At 38.6% G+C, this 21,267-nt stretch overlaps 1 protein-coding gene across 6 annotated transcripts in view; it reads right to left on the bottom strand.

Annotated features, from left to right (window-relative positions):
* The window catches only part of IL13RA2 (interleukin 13 receptor subunit alpha 2), a 47,159-nt gene extending 26,470 nt beyond the window's left edge, over positions 1–20,689 (bottom strand). Inside the window, exons 1-3 of one of the 6 annotated variants that reach the window (XM_027608537.2) lie at positions 10,010–10,027; positions 4,242–4,391; positions 1,080–1,217 (exon numbers count right to left, since the gene is read on the bottom strand). The gene's annotated coding sequence lies outside the window, so the exon portion shown is untranslated. Of the gene's footprint in view, positions 1–1,079; positions 1,218–2,602; positions 2,667–3,008; positions 3,090–4,241; positions 4,392–10,009; positions 10,115–20,611 lie in introns of those variants that run through there. The other 5 variants (XM_027608539.2, XM_027608538.2, XM_027608540.2 and 2 more) reach the window with 5 other exon arrangements.
* Positions 20,690–21,267: the final 578 nt, after the last annotated feature.

Raw genomic sequence — 21,267 nt, 5'->3', positions numbered from 1 at the left:
CCAGGAAAGACAGAATTTTTCACAAGAGGAGAAAGGACCTGAAGACAAAGGGAAGATGGGGGATGAAAACAGACATACAAAATTTAAAACAGTTTCTGATATACTCTCCACCCCCACCCCACAGTTAACAACCACTCATACTCTCCACCCCCATTCCACAGTTAACAACCACAGTTAACAACAAACCTCATCTGGCCTTAACTCCGTATTTTTAAAAATGAGGAAATACCAAGATGCCTTTACAGATGAATTGTCCAAACTCTCATGAACCCTTTCCATTGACTAAACAATAAATTTTCTTGTTATAAGGAGTCTGTCCTGAGCCTATTTTACCAGAAGCCTCCCCTGAACCTTGGTCAACCTACTCTCACCGCCCAAACCATCAACCCACCACACAGTTTTACCAACATGACATTTTTGGCAGAGTGATAATTCAATAAGCTTTCACTGAGCACGTTTGTTTTTTGTTGTTGTTTTTTGTTTGTGTGTTTTGTTTTGTTTGCCAGATACTATTCCAGGTAAATCTTGTCCAAGATACAAGGTGCAAGTGACAAGTCATAGTATCCGTAATAGTAGCAATCCTCCTACTATTTATGCAGCATTCACAGCATTCCAGGCACTGCCCCATGCTAAGCACTCTACATACATTATATCATATAATATTCATAGTCAACCTTGGATGGATATACTATTTTCATTCCCATTTTAAAGACCAGAAGCTGAAACACAGAGAAATTAAACAACTTCCTGTAAGTCATGCAGACTATAAATGGTGAAGCTTGGATTTGAATCCAGACAGTCTAGTACCAGAGTCCTTGATGACAACCACTAGGCTGGGCATTTTCCACTGCTAAGATCAATGTCGAGGGCAGCTTCCTGTTTCTACCCACTCAGTTTCACACAACACTATTGCTTAAACAGTTTTCCACTGAGAATCTCCTTTGGAATGGCAAGCCTAAACTATTTCCTGTTTTCAGCCTCACTTCCCCACCTCTTCAAAGCCATGCTACACAATCCCCTTGTTCTAGGAGCTGGACCGGGATAAACTTTGCATTACTGGAGAAACTCCAGGTACTTACCAATAATATGGTTTCCCAAGAAATTAATTATCATAGGCAATTATCACAGGTCCTCTTTTTTTTTTTTTTCTCTTCTTCACTTTGGAGATATTAATTAGAATCTCTAATACTTCCCTTCCTGTCTGATGATCAAGCACACTGGAAAAAAAAAAAAAAGATAGGTGTTTCCGAAATAGCCAGCAGGCCAGGATACAGATTATACAAATCACAAGACAGGGGAGGTTATGGGTTGGGCTAAAAGCATATAAAGCTAATTTAGAATTACAGCAAGGTATGTAAAAGCTGACAGGACTAATTAATCTTTGGAATAAACAAATACATATACAGCTGAGGAACTTGTTATAACAAAAGGCACAGTGGTATAAATATCAACTTGGATTTCAGGCCTGCCTCAACCACTAATGTTCCCGGAAGCAAATTATAATTCAATTTCCATCTATAAAATGGAGATAATGACACCAGGCTGACAGAGTTGTGCTGAAGATTAAATGAGACAATGTACATGCAAGTACTGTAAGAGTTAAGTTGCTCTGTATGCTTAGGAGTTTGATTCTGAGCACCTTGCTACTAATCAAAAATTTGAAAAAAACTTGCTGCAACCCTACACCTTTGCTCCTACTAATTCAGCAAAATTGACCTGTTCAGAGTTGATAAGTAGACAATTATTATTAACTTCAAACTTTCACCACCCTTACTGATCCATCAGTTGCCTTTACTGATATTTGTCTTAACAATAACTTCAGAATTTTACTTTTTTTTACAGTTTACAAAGAACTTACTGAATTATTTTAACAAATCTGCAGGTGTATAAGGTTGGTATTACATATTTACAATCAGTAATATTGCAGCTTGGAGAAGTGATGTGACTTGCACAAGATCTCACAACTGATACAATCTGTATGGAAAGGCAAGGTGAAAGAAGTAAGGGGCAGAAAAATGCTACAAGCCTAAGAATGCAGTCACTTACATAATATAGCTTTGTGGAAAAAGTTCCTTTTCTACCCTGACAAAGAAATACAAAAAGTCTATTCCAAAGTATCTGAAATGATCACAGGTTCTCATTTCATTTATAAAGGCAGTGAGCAAGTTGCAGAGACAAATAAGTATTTTTTTTAAAAATAATGAATAGAGTTTTGCAATGCCACTAAGGTGACTTCTAAAAAAAACACATAAAGTATGGCCATATCATTTATGTTGCCATTAGACTGGAAAAAAAAAAAACCAGTGTTACAAAATTTGATCCTTTCTATTCACATTACTTAAGGTATCTAAAAAATCAGCCAAAGCAGTAAGAATAGGGCTTAGAGAAAAAGAAAATGGGAAAATAGAGAAGTAGAGCTTGAGGAGAGAAAAATGGAAAAGTGGGGTGATTGCAAAGGCTTAAATGTCATCTGTGGGTGAAACAATTTATGTGGTCTTAAGTGAGAAGGCACACTGACTAGGAGATCTGGGCTCTAGCAACAACTTTGCCAGGGGATTTAGAAAGTAATAATAACAGGGACTACAGTTTTTTAAGCTCTTACCAGGTGTCAAGCTCTGTGCCAGATGCTTGATACGCGATGAGGGAGCAGAAGGCTAGCCGAAGAGAAAAGCATAAGCTGACACCCTGCAGCCTCTCCCCACCCCCACTCCTGAGTGGGACAAGTGTGACATTCTTCCAGGAATCTCCCAACTATCTTAATGTTAATGCCTTGCCAGGGGGAAAAACAATCTTAGCTTGATAACAGCCAGGCCTCCAGTATCCTGAGGGTTTTCTTTAACATATGAAAATCCTTTTGAAACCTCCCTTTTCCTTACTTCCCCCAATTCCGGAAGATATCATCAGCCACTCCTCAAGACCCCGGTGCAGCAGTTCTTTCTGCCCACTGATCCTGTACCCGTGCTTTAATAAACCACTTTTTTTAAATTTTATTATGTTATGTTAATCACCTTTTTTGCACCAAAGACATCTCAAGAATTCATTCTTGGTCGTTGGCTCCGGACTTCACCCCACTGAACCTCACCTATATTCTAAAACCACATCAATATGGATTAGCTCACTTAAGTCTCACAAACATTGATAGTTACTATATTACTATCCCAATATTACAAATGAGTCATTTGAGCCTCAGAAAAGTTAAGTCAATTACTCAAGGTCATATAACTTAAGCAAGAGAAGATGTGTATATCTGATTCTTAAAGACTATGTTCCTTTTAACATATAATACTGTCTTTCAACTAATCTCACTTTAGTGAAGCTAAATTTCCTCTCATACAAGTTATCCCTGGGATATCACTCTATTTCATCAGTTAATCTGCTGTGTATCCATGAATGGTTTCAGGATGTGACTCAAAAGCACTAACTTCCTGAATAACTAATCTCGTTTCAAGGAGACCATCCAACATGCACAAATGTCTATTCATAGCTTCTGGCCTATGGCCATGACTCAGCATCATAATCAGCACCTCTGGAACCTGCCAGATCCTGAGGCCTGACAACATGCTGAGATCAATACGTGGCTCAATCAGCATATGAACTAGTGGTGAGTGAAATTTAATTTAGATAATAACTAGCAAATAATTTGTTCTGCAGTGGAGTAATTCATAAAGAATGTTGAAGATGACTGTGTACTTTCAAACACACACAAAAAACTTTGAATCAGACAGATTCATCATACTTGCCACTAGTCAAGTGTTAAGACACCTCCCACAAAAATACACAAAAACGTTAGGCACAAGCTGAATGACAAAAATCACTGTAGACCAATGAAATACAGGTAGGATCTCTTTTCAACAAATACTACTTTAACAACAGGTTATCTATAATATGATTATATCTGTGTCCTTGACAACATTACATTCTAACATTGTATACAAAAAAAAACCATTCTGTAGATGCTTTCCTTTATGACATCCTGAGTTCATCCAGCTAACAAGTTTCCTAAAGCATGCACAAAGCCAGTGAATTCAGTTTTGAGCTACAATAGCAACTGCCAGGTTTACAGTGTTAATTCATGAAGCAGTTCACACATTTCAGAATCAGTCCCTAATCTGAGCCGATCAGAGCTTTATTAGGTTATAATCCCACCCAAAAAAACACCAACAGACTTCTACAACCCTTTAAAAAAAGCCCCCACTTCATCCACTTCTTAGAACAGGTCAAATTGTTATTATGAAATATACCTTATATTCTTTTCAAGTGAAGTCACAGCTGTAGAGCAATGCAGTATCTTGAAAGGCACCACTTCTCTGGAACTAGCAAAACAATCTCTTTTGTTCAACACCCTTCTCTCCACTACCAGATGCTCCCAAATACTTGTCAGCAAGCAAACACTGTGTACTCAAAACATTCACTTCGTGTTAACAACTTCAAAAGTAAATAAAAGAGTGTGCCCCACCCCCTCAAATTAAGTAAAAACAGAATACAAAATGTATCATAGCAGGTTTTTATTTTTTTAAGATTTTATCTATTTATTTGACAGAGAGAGCACAAGCAGGGGGAACAGCAGGGAGAGGGAGAAGCAGGCTCCCTCTAGGATCATGACCTGAGCTGAAAGGCAAACGCTTAACCGACTGAGCCACCCAGGTGCCCCACCATAGCAGGGATTATATGACTTCAGTGTTATTCTACCAGTATATTCCTTCATGTCCATGAGGTATAAACTGTAAATACATGAAAATATATTGATATTTGATATTATATCATATATAGTACCATCAATTATAGAAAGGAATGCTAACAAAAACATATAAATATTTCTATCACGTATTCGTTATTTAACAATTAGTTTTGAAAGCCTACTACATGCCAGGCCCTCTTCCAGGCATGAGGGATACAACAGTGAACAAGACAAAAAACCTGCTCTCCTGGAACTTTCTGGTGTGGGAGACAGACAATAAACATATCAGATAATTATAATTTCTAATTTTGATTTTTATAAAGAAAAATAAAGCAAGATAATATGAAAAAGAGTAATGAGGGCTCCTTTTAGATAGGGTGGTCAGGAAATGCCTCTCTGAAAAAGTGGCATTAAGGACCTCAGTGAAGTGAAGAAATGAATCAGGTAAAGACACAGGAGAAGAATCTTCCAGGTAGAAGGAACAGCACATTCAAAAGCCCTGAGGTGGGAATCAGCTTAGTAGTTCTAGAACTAACAAGACCAGTAGGATAGGAAAGAGAAAAGTTTATCTGATCTCATAAAGATAGGCAGACTGTGGACTATGGTAATGAATTTCTCATTTATTTTAGTAAATAAAATAAGGCAGGGAGGCAACTGGACAGTTGTGAGTATAGCGACATGATGTATGGAAGGAAAGGGTAGAAGCAATAATGCAGGCTAGAGCTGATGGTGATGGGGATCAAGTTGATAGCAGTGGAGATGCTGATAGGATCTACTGATGGATTGAGTGCAGAGTATCAGAGGATGATGCCTCAATTTTTGTCATGGGCAACTGGGTAATTATTTATGCGGCCTGGGGATGATGCACAAGGGATCAGCTTTGTATGGTTCAGTTTAAGCTGCCTAACTAAACATCCAAAGGAGAAAGATGAATAGGTAGTTGGATATTTGACTCTGGAGATTAGAGGAAAGACCAGAGCCACAGAAACAACTGAAGTCCCCTAGGGTATAAAATAGATGAAATAAAGAAAAGAGGACCAAGAACTGAGATCTGGGACCCTCCAATATATAGAGGTCAAAGAAATGAGGATGTACCAACAAGGGAGACTAAGGAGAAGCCAGGGAGGTGAGAGAAAAATCTAGAGTTTGTGGTGCCCCAGAAACCAAGTAAAGAAAATGTTTCAAGGAGTGATAATAAATAGTTGGTGACGTTGATAAGGGAACAGGTGGAATATCTGAAGCAAAACTCAGATTAAAGTGGGTTCAGGAAAGAATGGATAGGCCAGTGGAGACAATGAGTACAGTTAACTCTGCTGAGAAGTTTGCTATAAAGGGTCAGAGGTGCTCCTGCTGGGAGGCAATCACACATTTCTTTCCTCTTGAAAACATAAATGGAGAACATCTCACATGAAGGTTTGATCCTACTCTTCCTTGGATTTATTCTTTTTTTTAAGATTTTACTTATTCATTTGACAGACAGAGACACAGCGAGAGAGGGAACACAGGCAGGGGGAGTGGGAGAGGGAGAAGCAGGCTCCCTGCGGAGCAGGGAGCCCAAAGCAGGGCGATCCCAGGACCTGGGATCATGACCTGAGCTGAAGGCAGACGCTTAATGACTGAGCATCTAACAACCCAAGCACCCCTGGATTTATTTTTTTTAAAGATTTACTTATTTATATGAGAGAGAGAGAGAGAAACAGAGAGTGTGCAGAGGGTGGGGCAGAGGGAGAAAGAATCCTTTAAAAAAAAAAAGATTTATTTATTTCAGAGAGAGAGAGAGTGTGTGCACGAGCCACAGGGATGGGCAGATGGAAAAGGGAAGCGGGCTTCCCGCTGAGTGGGGAGCCTGAGGTGGGGCTCAATCTCTGGACCCTGAGATCACAACCTGTGAGGAAACCAAGAGTAGGACACTCAACCAACTGAGCCACCCAGGCGCCCTGAGGGAGAGAGAATCCTTAAGCAGACTCCATGCTAAGTGTGGAGCCCAACTTGGGGCTCAATCTCACAACCCCAAGATCACACCCCGAGCCAAAAACAAGAGTCAGACGCACAACCCGCTGCACCACCCAGGCGTGCCTCCTTGGATTTTTGCCATACCTGTTTAGTAACGGCAGGTGTTCTTATTTGAGGGACGCAGGCCAGAGTATTTTAGAATTGTACTATGAAAGGGTTCCATACCAAGACAGAACATTTTTTCTAGGGCAACTAGAAACTATCAAAGTTTAGTTTCACCAGTGATCACTTTAACAAATACTTTCCATCTGCTCAAATTGTTTTGCAATGCTATCTCCAAATTCTTGCATTTCTAATGAAATAATATTTTTAAAAACTCACCATTTCTCCAGACTATTGAACATCTTTACTTTCTATGTGCAATCTGAGATTTCATTTTTTTCCTTCTAAATTTGTCTTTTGCAGCAAAAGTCATCAGAAACAATTTTATTTTTATAAGGCATACAAAAAATTCAGCTGTTAGTCTAGAAACATAATTGAAGATCTGAATTGAGGAATATCAGAGATTCTGGTTCTTGTCCTGATTTCAAAATGCAAAATAGGAACATATCGCCTTTATTATATGTTGAAAACTTTGAAACTGAGGGATCAAACAATACAACTGGACATACTCCCAGAGTTCCAGTAAGTGCATCTCTCTAGGCAAGAGGATTTGTATTCTGGCTAACAGAGTATCTGAGACTCAGACCATGGAGGGTAGCTAATCCATCATTTCAGGCTGTTTGTTTCTTCTCCCTCATGCCTTTCTCCTTCCTGCCCCCACTTTCTTTTCTTTTCTCTTCTGTTTCTGTTTTCTCTGTCTTCCTCTTTCTTACTGATGTTTCTCTTTTCCATTAAGTAGAAATTAATATATTTTTGGATCACTGGCTGTCCTAATTTTTAAAACACTGGAGTATTCTCTCTTCTCAAGACATTTTCATTAGTTCTTTGGCTTCAAAATACTCACTTGATCACTTAAAGATTAAATCAGTTTTGTAACTTTGTAAGCTTACTTTTTTTAAAAAAGTGCTTATGACAGGAGTACCTGGGTGGCTCATTCAGTTGAGTACCAACTCTTGGTTTCAGCTCAGGTCACGATCTCAGGGTTGAGATTGAGCCCAGTGTCAGGCTCTGTGCTCAGCAGGGAGTCTGCTTGAGATTCTCTCTCCCTCTCCCTTTGCCCCTCCCCCACCAAAATAAATAAATAAATCTTTTTTAGAAAAGTGCTTTTCTAAAGTGACCAAAAAAAGAGTTATTTGTTTTTACTTGTATGTGGGCAGAGACTTATTGTTCTTCAGTGGACTTACTGCCCTTCATAAAAATGAATTTCCTGCTTTAAGAGAACTGGTTTTTATAATCATATCTGCTTAAAAGTTCAAAATCCACTTCATAATCCTAAGTGATAGGTCTGCCTACCTACCCAGTTTCTCACTGTTTTTGATAGCTGCTTTTGAGCCTGGGTGAGACAATATTTCCTAAGTGACTTTAGAGCACTCTCATCAAAATGCAACCTCAGAGTCTCTATTTTTCCAGCCTGTCCTTTGATTGCTGTATTGATGCTGACACAGTCATAGGCATCCATCCAGATCTTCATTTCACAGACATTTCCTGAGCATCCATTTTGCATTCAAGGCTACAGATACGAAAACAAGCAAGACATAGTGTTCCCTAAAGTCTACTGAAGGAGCAGTAAAAAAAAAAACAAAAAACAAAAACCTCACTACATACCTATTAGAATGGCCAAAATCTGGAACACTGACAACAACAAGTGATAAAGAGGATGTGGAGCAACAGGAACGATCATTCATTGCTAGTGGGAATGCAAAGTAGTACAGCCACTTTGGATGACAGCTGGGTGATTTCTTAAAAGCTAAACATATTCTTACTATACCACCCAGCAATCATACTCATTGGTATTTACCCAAAGAAGTTGAAAACTTAGGTCTACACAAAAATCTGAGCATGGATGTTTCCAGCAGTTTTATTCATAATGCTAAAACTTAGAAGCAACCCGAGATGTCTTTCAAGTAGGTTAAAGGATAAATAAACTATGGTATATCCAGACAATGGAATATTATTCAGTGCTAAGAAATGAGTTATCAAGCCATGAAAAGACATGGAGGAACTTTAAATGTCTATTACTTAATGAGTGAAAGAAACCAATCTGAAAAGGCTACAGACTATCTGATTCCAATTATATGACATTCTGGAAAAGCCAAAAGTATGAAGACAATAAAAAGATCAATGGTTGCCAGGGACTGGAGTGAGGGAGAAGGATAAATAAGCAGAGCACAGAGGATATTTAGGGCAGAGAAAATACTCTATATGATACTATAATAGTGAATACATGCCATTATACATTTGTTCAAACACATAGAATGTACAACCATCAAGAGTAAACCCTAATGTAAACTATGAACTTTGCGTGATAAGGACGGGTCATCGTAGGTTCATCAACTGCTACAAATGAACCACTCTCGTGTGGGATATTGAAAATGGGAAGGCTATGCATGTGTGGGAGCAGGGGGCATATGGGAAATCTCTGTACCTTCCTCTTTATTTTCCCATGAACCTAAAATTGCTCCAAAATTAGTCTTTTAAAAAATAAATTATATAAACTTAGAGCTAAATAAATTATAATACAAGCAAAATTAATAAACTGTGAGCCTTCTCTCAGGCTACTGGTAGAAATATATATTGGTACAATCTTTTTTTGGAGGTGGTGCTGCTAAGATTACTAGCTGTCTCATAATATTCATCTCCTTCAGTAGTACTGGAGCCCCCAAGGTTTAGCAGGACACACGGCCACACAAAATGAAGACTACATTTCTGAACATCTCAGCTACATGTGACATGTGCTTAAGGTCTGGCCCAAGAGATGTAAATGAAAGTGTCATCTCCAATCTCTGGGTCATACATTTTTTTTTTTTTTAATTTAAATTCAATTTAGTGGGGCACCAGGATGGCTCGGTCAGTTAATTAAGTGTCTGCCTTTGGCTCAGGTCATGATCCCAGGGTCCTGGGATCAAGCCCCACATCGGGCTCCCTGCTCAGTGGGGAGCCCGCTTCTCCCTCTCCTCCCCGTTCGTGCTCTCTCTTGCTATCTCTGTTGCTATCTCTCCCTCTCTCTCAAATAAATAAAATCTTTAAAAAATAAATAAACAAATAAACAAATAAATAAATTCAATTTAGTTAACATATACTGTATTATTAGTTTCAGGGGTAGAATTTAGTGATTCATCAGTTGCATATAACACCCAGTACTCATTCCATCAAGTGCCCTCCTTAGTGCCCATCACCCAGTTATGCCATCCTCCCACTCACCTCTCTGGGTCTTACCTTTAAAAAGAATGGATGTTTTCTCCCCTTCTCCTTTCCTCCTTTCTCTATCCTGCTGCTTAGAATATGGTTTTGGTAGGGGCACCTGGGTGGTTCAATCAGTTAAATGTCTGCCTTTGGCTCAGGTCATGATCTCAGGGTCCTAGGATGGAGCCCCAGTGTCAGTATCAGGCTCTGCACTCAGAGGGGAGTCTGCTTCGACCTCTGCCCCTCCCCCTGTTCACGCTTTCTCTGTCTCTCAAATAAATACATAAAATCTTAAAAAAAAAAAAAAAAGAATGTGGTCTTGGTAGTGAGCCACTTTTGATCAAGTAGATGAGGGAAACACCCTAGGTGTGGTCAAACAATAAGTTTGGAGTAGCCCAGGGCTCTTGACCTCATGCAGTAAAGCTGCATATTCTTCCTGCAGCTTGCTACCTCAAGACACTCAAGTAAGAGCAAAATAAACCACTTTCTCATTTAAGCAGAACCTGTAACCTAATTAGATGAGTATTTAGCATTGTGTATTAAAATACTTTAAAAGTTCATAACCTTTCAAGCACAAATTTCCAAGAAATAAAAGAAGTTTGCCCTTGCACAGTACAATCCCTCATTTTCTACATAGCCTGAGTCAGAAGCTCATTCCTGTAAAGGGCCACATTTAAACTATGCAGTACTTCCTTTGGCTAAAATCTGCAACCAGATACCTGGGGCTGAGGAGGAGGGAACAAACTTGAACCAGCTCACTTGCAAATATTATAATCACAGAATGCTGAAGTAGAAACTTTTTACAGTGAACAAAAAACATTTCAATTTACCCCTCTGAGGCCTTTGAAGTCCTTGTAGTGGTAAACAAGAGGATACAAGTGCTGGAGGACTTTCTATGGCACTCTGGAGGTTCGACTCATAATAACTACTCTCGTGTACCACAGCACTTCTTCCTACCACAAGCTGCTGCCACAGTGTTCTGACTGATGTTGTGATGATGCACTCACATATCTTTAATCATACATAACTTCTCCTTTTCCAGATAGTGACAGTTCACCCCACATGTTTTGGCTATTATCAGGATACCCTGGAGTTCAAGTTTCTGCTCAATAAATCAGTACTAATTCTGTCAACAATGTACTCTGTTCTTCCTGCAAAAGTGGTAGATAAAGCAAATGGCTGATTCCATAATTAGTGATTAATCACTGCTGGATGAGCAAAGTCAAACATGCCTAGGGGAAAGAACACTACTTGTAATAGAATCACGCCTTTAGAACATGGCTTTGTCTTCCTTTGCCCTAGCATCCGTGGGAAAGTTAAAATGACTAATACCTCCTACCCCCTAACTCCACTTCATTCCTTAGAAGTGGGTGGGATGCTCTTCAAGAGCTCCTAGGCCCATCTGATTCTATTGATACTTACTACAAAAAGACAATGAGATATGTGTACAAATTTACACACACAAACACATACTTAGCTTCCACCATCTATCACCATGACTTAAAAATAAATGAGAAAACAGAGGCCAGAGAAATTAAATGATTTTCCCATAATTTCATTTCCTTCTAGCTTAGGTCTTTAAGTACTGCCACTCTGATCATTTTTTCTGCTTTGCAAAGACTTGACTGTTTTTTCCCAAATTCATCCATCAGATTTGGCCTTGTTTCCTTTCTTTATGCCATCTAGATTGGCTTCCATACCCCAAACTAAACTTTCCTCTCTGCTTTTTTATCATAACTTCCTAACAAAACTCCAACCCTAAATGAATTCAACTCTCAGGTCTCCCCTGTGTCTGTCACTGAGCAGGTGAGTGCTGATGGAACAAGTCCCACAATAGATTGGTTCCATGATAAATTCCTAACATTCATTTTATATAAATCCACTGTACTACTCAAAAACACTATTACATGTCTCCGTTCAACTTTATTCCATTATTGACAACAATTAAAGCTTTTTTCTAATATCTTCAATCCTTTCATCCCTTCTTCTCCAACCTCAGCACATGACTTTACCTCTTTAAAAACAAAATTAAGCCATCAGTTGGAAATTTCCTCATCTTCCTGATTCCATATTTTCCCCACATCCTCTCTTCCTTCCCTCCTGCTATAGTAAAGGAAGTATATTTCCTACTATCTAAGATAAAATATCTCTTGTGTGTTTTGAATTCCCACCCTGCTCAGATTATCAGAAATCTTACAATTTAATTTTTTTCTTCTCTTTAATATCTTTAACCTACATAAGATGTATGTACGGATAAATGTCTCAGCCAGATACATCCCATTAGCATTCAAACATGCTCATCTCTCCCTAAGCTTAAGAAACATAAATTAGCTTGCCCACATATTTGCCTCCAGCTACTGCTCCAACACTTCTTTACAGCCAAACTTCTAGAAAGAGTTGTCTATAATTGCTATTTTCCCTACATGCCCCCACTCACTCTTTATCACTCCATTTTCTTCTAGTCTTTTTTCTTCATCCCACCACCAATCCATGACTCTTCTCAAAACAGGTGCCACTAGAATAACTAATGACTTCATGTTACTGAATCATTATTTTTCATTCCAATCTTGTTTCTCTCTTAGCGGCATTCACCTGTTTCCCACCATCCTTGAAACACTAATCCTTTGGCTTTTCTGACAACAGCTTCCCAGTTTTCCTTCTGTCTCTCTGGCTACTCTTTTTATGTCATTTATAGGCTTATCCTTTACTTATCCTAATATTATACATCAGAGTTCTTTGGCCCTCATTTCTTCTGACTTTATGTTCTTTTTGTTCTTTATGTTTTTATCCACTCCTACACCTTCCATTACCATCAACATGACAATGACTTTCAAACATGTATCTCTCATCCAAACTAGTGCTCTAAGCTCCAGACTTGTGTATCTAATTGCTTTCTTAAGATCTTCACTTGGAAGTCTCAAACACACCTCAAATGCAAAATGCCAAACACCAAAATCATGATCTTCCATCTGAAAATGGGTCCTCTTGTCAGAGATGTAGTTTCAAGGTGTAGTAGTTCCAAGTTACTAGTTATCAGTGGTGTCCATTCAACAGTACAAGCCAGAAACCTGGCACCCTAGACACCTGACATTACATCTCCCATGTCCAATGCATAATCAAATTCAATTCAGTTTTCAAACATCCCTTGAAACTATTTATATCCATGTATACCCCTACCATGCTAGTCCAAACAAAATCACCATCATAATTTGCCTGGACTATTACAATAGCTTCTTTAAAAAAAAAAAAAAAAATCTGTATTCGACTTTTAACCATCACTAGTGGGCAATAACAATCATTTTTTTTAAGTAATCTCTATGCCTAATGTGGGGCTTAAACTCATGACCCCGAGATCAAGAGTCACATGCTGTACAGACCAAGCCAGCCAGGGGCCCCTACAATAGTTTCTTAATACATCTCCTTTAATTTACTGGCCCTGCTCTATTTCTACATTACAGGCAGAGTGCCTTTCTTCTGTTTTCCAAGTGCAAATCTGATTATACAACTGCCCTGCTATAAATTCTTCATGGCTTCCTCTTTATCTTGGGATAAAGATAAAAATTGTTTATTTGGTCCTCAAGGTCCTAAATATTGTGGCATCTGACTACTTCTATAGACAATTTTTATACACTCTCCTATTTTGTGCTCTGCGCTCTCACCACAGGGCTTGTGCACATGCTGCTTCATCTGCCTGAAATATTCATCTCTCTCTCTCTATCACTTATGGTTAATCGTAAGGCCCATGAGAGTAGGAACTGCTTCTGCTTTTACATTAGCATAATGCCTATTACGCGGTAGGCCATAAGTTTTTGGTTGAACTGATATGGTTTTAAGCCTTTAAACTAGTTATTTCCAAAAGTCCTCTTACTTTGGAAAGCTGACAGACTCCTGATCCAAAATAAATTTACCAGTGCTCTATCATGGTACCTTGATACTTCTATAATATTCGTCACCAAAGGATTCTTCTCAATAATATTTTTGAGCTATGCAAATAACAAACCAGTATTTGTCAAAGAATCTAGCATGAAGAAGAAGGATATCTTCCCTAGAATGGTGATAAATTCCACTTATGCAGATGATCTTAAAATATCCAGATAATCCTTCCATACATGATTTCAAAACACTGATAGACAATGTAACAGTTTTGAAATAGTTTTCTCTGTTTCAAAGAACATGAATACACATGGGAACTATGAATATTCAAAATATTCATGTAACTTATCACCACTTTCCTTTCCTCTATTTCCAGTACCAAACGGTAGCATGACTTCTCAAGCAGTGTCCTAAGATAGAAACAAAGGAGTCATCCTAGATTCCTTTTTCTCATTTATCTTCAATCACCATTTCATTCACACAATATCATAGAGATTCCATTCTCTAAATACCTCAGGGGTCCATCCATAATCACTCCATCTTCACTGCCACGACCCTAATCCTAGCCCTTAACATCTCTTGACTGATAACAGCAATAACCTCCTGATGCATTTCCATCTTCTAACAAGACAGATTCTTGTCATTTTCCATGCTGTAGTCAGTGTGACCTTTTCAAAACACAAATATATCCGTTCAAACTCTTTCACTAACTTCCCATTGCCCTACAGAATAATTTATAATAGCTCATAATTCAATGTGCTCATAGTGTGCCAGTGCTTCTGAAAGCATTTTACTGTATTAATTCACTTAATCCTCATCACAGCATTATGAGATAGATACTGATGTCACCCCATTTTACCAGTAAGGAAACTGAGGCACAGAAAAGCTAAATGATTATCACAGGGTCTCATAGCTGGTAAGTGATGGAGCCAGATTCAATGCCAGGCAAATGTCATTCCAGATTTTGTGTCCTAATCTCTATGCTGTATTGCCTCTCATAAAATAAAGTACAAACTCTTTAGCATGGCAATCAATACTTTTCATTATCTGGACCTTACCAACACTTTCAGTCTCATTTTCTACATGTAGATCTTAAAAAGTAGGGTCTTGTTTTATCTCTAAACTTTTATCTATGCAGGTCCCCTGATACTAATATTTTTTACCTAGCCTAGTCATGGATTACTCCTAGTCACTGAGATTTAGCTCAGGTAGCAGCACTTTCCTCTATATGCTTTCTGAGTACACCTTCTCCCAGACTAAACTGTGAGTTATATCTCCACTCTCTATTGAAATATTAGGAAATGAAATTCCACAATACATTAAGAGGCACTCACAATTTAATGAAGGGAAAAGACTCATAAACAGACAAGTATAGGGCAACATATTTTGAGATAATTATTTGTGTTTTGCTCAAAGCTTTTTTTCTTCTCCCTCCCATTTCAAGAAGATAACCAGGCTTTTTTATTTTCCTTACCTTGCCCAAGGGGTTTCCTCCTCCCCTGTTGCCAAAACTAAAAGCAGAAATTGTGCATACAGACTTACATTCCTAGCTTTTGTATTGCCAAAAATCAAGCTCATAGGAGAGATTATGCTTAGGAGTGCCAATGCCAGATGAAATTCCTTTTAGGGTATTCAGGAGGGAAAGGAATAAATACTTTAGACAAAAGGAAGTCAGGGGTCTGGCAGGGGTTAGAGGTAGCAGGGAGAACAGCTCAACATTTGATGGTAGCAGCCTAGGAAGGGGCAAACCTGAAAGGGCCATCCCTGATTGAGACAAAATGGTATCTCAAAGACTATATCAGAGAGATGACAGAAAAGTAAAGATCAGTGACCAAAAGGGCCTCTCTGGTATTTTGGTGTTGCCTAAGGCCTCAGAATATTTGCATAACCTGGCAGGAGGCTCAAGTATTAAATGAAATTGCATATCTTACTTTCCTGGCAGAATGCTGAATACAGGGTAGATTAAAGAACATATTAAAATATGAAATTTCGGGGCACCTGGTGGCTCAGTCGTTAAGCGTCTGCCTTCGGCTCAGGTCATGATCCCAGGGTCCTGGGATCGAGGCCCACATCGGGCTCCCGGCTCGGCAGGGAGCCTGCTTCTCCCTCTGCCACTCCCCCTGCTTGTGTTCCCTCTATCACTGTGTCTCTGTCAAATTAATAAATAAAACCTTAAAAAAAGAAAAGGATAAAATGTGAAATTTCTTGGATACCAAAGTTGCAGACTAACTTCATACTAACTTCGGTTATAATAAGGTGTGGTAAATTCTAAGAGAGAGGCAAGCACTTAGAAACACAGAGGACAGGTACCTAATCTGGTCTGGAGAGATGAAAGTGGTCAAGTAAGAGTCCTTAGAGGAAGTAGTACCTAAACTATCTCATATAAAAGGAGTAAGTGTTTGCAGGAGCAAGGGATGAGGGAAGGATTCCTCCTTAATGGAAATTGATTAGGCAAAAGCAGGGAAGTGAGAAAGCTTAATGAATTCAGGCATCTACAAGGGATTTGATTTGGTTGCAGTATAAGATGTACACAGACATGCTTTCTGAGCCATGTTAAAAGACTCTGGACGTAATACTGATGGTAATAAGTGGTATTGAGAGGAAACGGTATCAAGGGAAACTACTGAAGTAGAAGAGTTCAAGGAAAAGGTATTAAAAAGCCAAGTGCCTCAGATGCCAATGGGGATGGCATAGGGGAAAGTAAGACAAGAACTGCAAAAGGTGCCTGGGTGGCTCAGTTGGTTAAGCGACTGCCTTCGGCTCAAGTCATGATCCTGGAATCCCGGGATCGAGTCCCGCATCGGGCTCCCTGCTCAGCAGGGAGTCTGCTTCTCCCTCTGACCCTCCCCCCTTCTTGTGCTCTCTCTCTCTCAAATAAATAAACAAAATCTTAAAAAAAAAAAAAGGCAGGAACTGCAATGTGTCTGTTGTATTTAGAAATAAGTAAGGGGCGCTGGGTGGCTTGTTTGGTTACACGTCTGCCTTCAGCTCAGGTCATAATACTAGGATCCTGGGATGGAACCCCACATCAGGCTCCCTGCTCAGCAGGGAGTCTGCTTCTCCCTCTCCCTCCTCCTTGCTTGTGCTCTCTCTCTCGCTCTCTCTCAAATAAATGAATAAAATCTTTAAAAAGAAAAAAAGGAAATAAGAAGTAATTAGTGACTTTGGTAAAGGCAGTTATATATATGGACCAGTTTTTTTTTTTTTTTTGAAGTTTAGTTGTATGGGTTGTGCTGGTCTTTGTTGTACAGAGAAGGGTTAAGAAAAGGTATCTTTTTCTTTGCTGAGAAAAGAACTCATACAGAGGAAGAGACTAAAAGACAGAAGAGAAAGGGAATAATTATGTAAAAAGATCCCTGAAAAAGCAAGAGGCCAGCATGTAATCTAAAACAAAAGTGGAAAGATTGAATTTGGACTGACAGAGGGCTCTGAGACAAGACAAAAGCATGGATGAAGACAAAAAATTGATGTGTTTATAAAAGACAGTGAGGTTGGTGGATAAGAGGTTCAGTCACACCTGATGGCATTTATTTGCTGTGTGAAATAGGAGACAAGCCTACCTCCTGAGAAAAAATATGTAGTAGCTGAGTAGAGGGCTCAAAAAGAGGAGAAAGTTTGCAATACCCACCAAAGAGGGTGTAAAAGAATGGAGGAAAATCCAAAAGACTCTGAGTAAAGACATGTAGAAGGATGACCTGGTTAGTACCTATTCATTCTTCAGATTTCAGCTCAGATGTCACTTGCTGAAAGAAGTTGAAATGAAGCTCCTGTTACGTGCTTTATGAGCACTATATTTCCTTTAAAGACTTGTAATGGTTTTAATCTTATACTAATTTGTGGGATTATCAAATTAATTTCTACTCCAGTAGACTATAAACTCAGTGAGGTCAGGGATCATATTCATTTTGCTCACCACTATATGTATTTGCTCACAATTTAACCCTTAGTTTCCCATCCCTAAAGTGGGAAGAATATTAATACTGTTCTGCATGACCAGAATATGGATATAGTTAGTTTAGCAACAAATTAGAATTTAAGATATAAGGAAGCAGGGACTTCAAATGGTTTATGTTGTATCCTCAGTGCCTAGCACAGTGCAAGACACATAGTAGATACTCAATAAATACTTACCTGAATAAATGAAACAGATATGGCAAAACACCAAAAGTCTCCTGAATTCCATTCCAGTGCTCTTCCCACTCTACCACAGCAACCCATACGAGATGTTCAATATATTGATTACGGTAATAAGGGCCTATGCATATGCATTATTGTTTTTTTTTTTTTTAAAGATGTAAGAGAGATAGCAGGTGGTGGGGTTGGAGCAGAGGGAGAGGGAGAGAGTCTTAAGTAGGCTCCACGCCCAGCATGGAGCCCAACACAGGGCTCAGTCTCACAACCCATGAAATCACAAACTGAGCTGCAACTAAGAGTTGGACGCTTAACAGACTGCACCACCCAGGCGCCCCTATCTCTGTTTTACTCAAGAAGAAAATGAAGCTCTGAAAAGATGCAGTATCTTATGCAAGTTAAACGGCTAGGATATGGTGGAATCAGAATTCAACTGCAAGTCTTCCTGGCTCCAAAATCTGAGTTCTTTCTTCTATTCCATGCTGACTGCTAAGGTATTAAGTGATAAAAGACTTAATCTATGAACCTTTCTAGGGATATGTGCATTTGAAGGTCCTCCCAATATCCCCACTGGCAAAGAAAAAACAAACAAAACACTTCCACATCCAAAGTAATGACTTTAGTGGTAAAATCTTAGGCAAAGTGACTGAGACAGGTCAATGAAGAGAATATTTGTGGGTAGGCACCTGTCAGCAGTCTCCTAAATCATAACATGTAGGCACTTGTAGTATGACTGGTCATACTCTATGACCCTGTACATTATCCATCTCCTCAGCATAAGTCTTGATGAATGGAAGAAATAAATTCCAAAGAGCTTATCTTCTCAGCATTGCCTCAGTGACCCCAGACTAGAAGCAGCATGGAATGATGGAAACAGCATGGATATTGCAGCTTCACAGATCTGGCCAAGACACTTCAGCTCTCTATGCCTCAATTTTCTTATCTATAAAACAAAGGCAACAATACTTGCCACCATAGGGTTTAGGAAATGATTAAATGAGACAGTGCAGGGGTGCCTGGGTGGCTCAGTCGTTAAGGATCTGCCTTCAGCTCTGGTCATGATCCCAGGGTCCTGGGATCGAGCCCCACATCGGGCTCCCTGTTCAGTGGAAGACTGCTTCTCCCTCTCCGACTCCCCCTGCTTGTGTTCCCTCTCTCACTGTGTCTCTCTCTGTCAAATAAATAAATAAAATCTTAAAAAAAAAAAGATATAGTGCATATAAGTGTCTGCAGCATAGTGGGCATAACTCAATTGCTATTAGTTGCCTTCTACTTCTTCCACATCCAAGAGTCACCTCCTATCAATTCCTCAAAGACACCCAGAAAAATACATCAAAATGAACAAGCAACCCACTCCACCCCCACTCCTTTTGTTTAATCCTACCATTTAAATAATAGTTTTTAACATTTCTTTAAAAAAAAGATTTATTTATTTGAGAGACAGAGAGCATGTGAGTAGGAGGAGGGGCAGAGGGAGAGGGAGAGAGAAGCTCAAGCAGATGCCCTGCTGAGCACGGAGACCTATGCTGGGCTCGATCTCACGACCCATGATCATAACCTGAGCCGAAATCAAGAGTCGGCCACTTAACTGACTGAGCCACCCAGGTGCCCCTGTTTTTAACATTTCTATTGCCTTTCACAACATTAGTCGTCATCAGGACACTTGGCTCATTTTACAGATAAACTAAGGTGAGGATTGCTTAGTCCTTACTTTATTATTCTCTGCTCCAAATAATAATAATAATAATAATAATAATTTTATGCAATTTACTTAAGTCTTAAACTCTCTAAAACGTTTCATACTTTAATAAAATTTGTATCAAAAACAGCCGGTGAATCCCCTGTATTCATGTCGTGGTTTCATATATCCTCTTACATATTAAACAAAGAAAATGAATCTGGAAATATCCAAAGTGAGTGCAGTGTGTAAAAGTGATGGTCAGATTTAAGTGTTAACTATGTATTTTTTTCAGAAGAAAACAAGCATTAAATGTATAAGATGCTAGTCCATTTCAGAGCAAAAGCAGTGAAAATTGGAATTTTTATTTTAATAACTCTACTATATATGTGTTTAACCATACTACACAAATAAATGAAATCATCACATATAGAAGATACGCATGTTCCATAAATTAAATCAAAACATCATATAAAATATATTAAGTAATCCATTTTAGAGGAGCTCTATGGTTATTTCTGAGCTTAAGAGAGAAAATTGCTGCAAAGTAGAGAATTCTCATTTATAGGGGGGGAAAAAATCACAGAAAATAATTTCAGAAAATTTCTTAACTCTAAAATGCAATTATCCTTACCATTTCCAAAGGACCAGGTTTGCTTATAAGAGGTATGATTTTTATAGGAAATAAAGGCCAATAAGAAAACAACTAGAAATTAAGCAATGTTATTCATACTGATTATCCAACACCTATTAATTAGCTGCATGCAAAAAAATGCAGTATTTCCTCAAATTAATATATACCAAGGCAAACAATTTTTGCCATTAAAAGATTTATGAGCCCATTTTTATTAAATTGTTTTAAATAATTTCTTTTTAAAGGAAATAATTAAATTTTAAAATAAGTTACCTCTCATCCCCACACTCCCTCTCCCAAAGTTCAGTTTCAGACTTACTGTGAGTGAATAATGTATCCAGTTATAATCAAATTCTTCTGAAATACCACTGAAATCTGTCTCAATGAACAGTTTCTTAGCTTAATGGATTTTAAATGACCTAAGAAATGAAGTCTTTATGTAGGAGGAGCTCTGGTTTATCCACTGAATGTATTGTCATGAGAAAATTTGCATTCAAAGCAGGTCATCATTCAAGGTTACACTTGTCAAAATATTCAAAGGAAATCACAAAGTTCATCTGAGTGATTTTCTTTCCCTTTTAATTAGTTCCTGATATGGCATTTCAGTATGCCAATGTTATTTTACTATGTGACTCACCACATTGGGAATTAAAAGATAATCCGAATGTAGTTATGTGATTGCCAGGTCTATGCTGTTTCCTCAGAGTGTACTATCCAAAGTACTTCACTGTTTTGAGTTTCAAATACCTTAGGTATGAAAAAGAGTCTTAAATGGACAAGGAATCCGGTAACCTAGGTTCTGCTTTAGGCTCTCCCTCCCACATTCAGCTAGGTGTAGGTGACCTTGGGCAATTTCCTTAAATTCTTTAGGGCTCAGTTTCAAAAAAATTTATTAAATGGAACCTCAGAAGTCATCTAGTTTAACCTTCAATTCCAAGCAAAAATTGCCTCTGCATTTCACCAAAGAGGTGGTCA

This window comes from Zalophus californianus, chromosome X (assembly GCF_009762305.2).
Source record: "Zalophus californianus isolate mZalCal1 chromosome X, mZalCal1.pri.v2, whole genome shotgun sequence".
Lineage (NCBI taxonomy): Eukaryota > Metazoa > Chordata > Mammalia > Carnivora > Otariidae > Zalophus > Zalophus californianus.
Note: the sequence above shows the minus strand (reverse complement) of the source record. Positions and strands in the feature narration are given on the sequence as shown.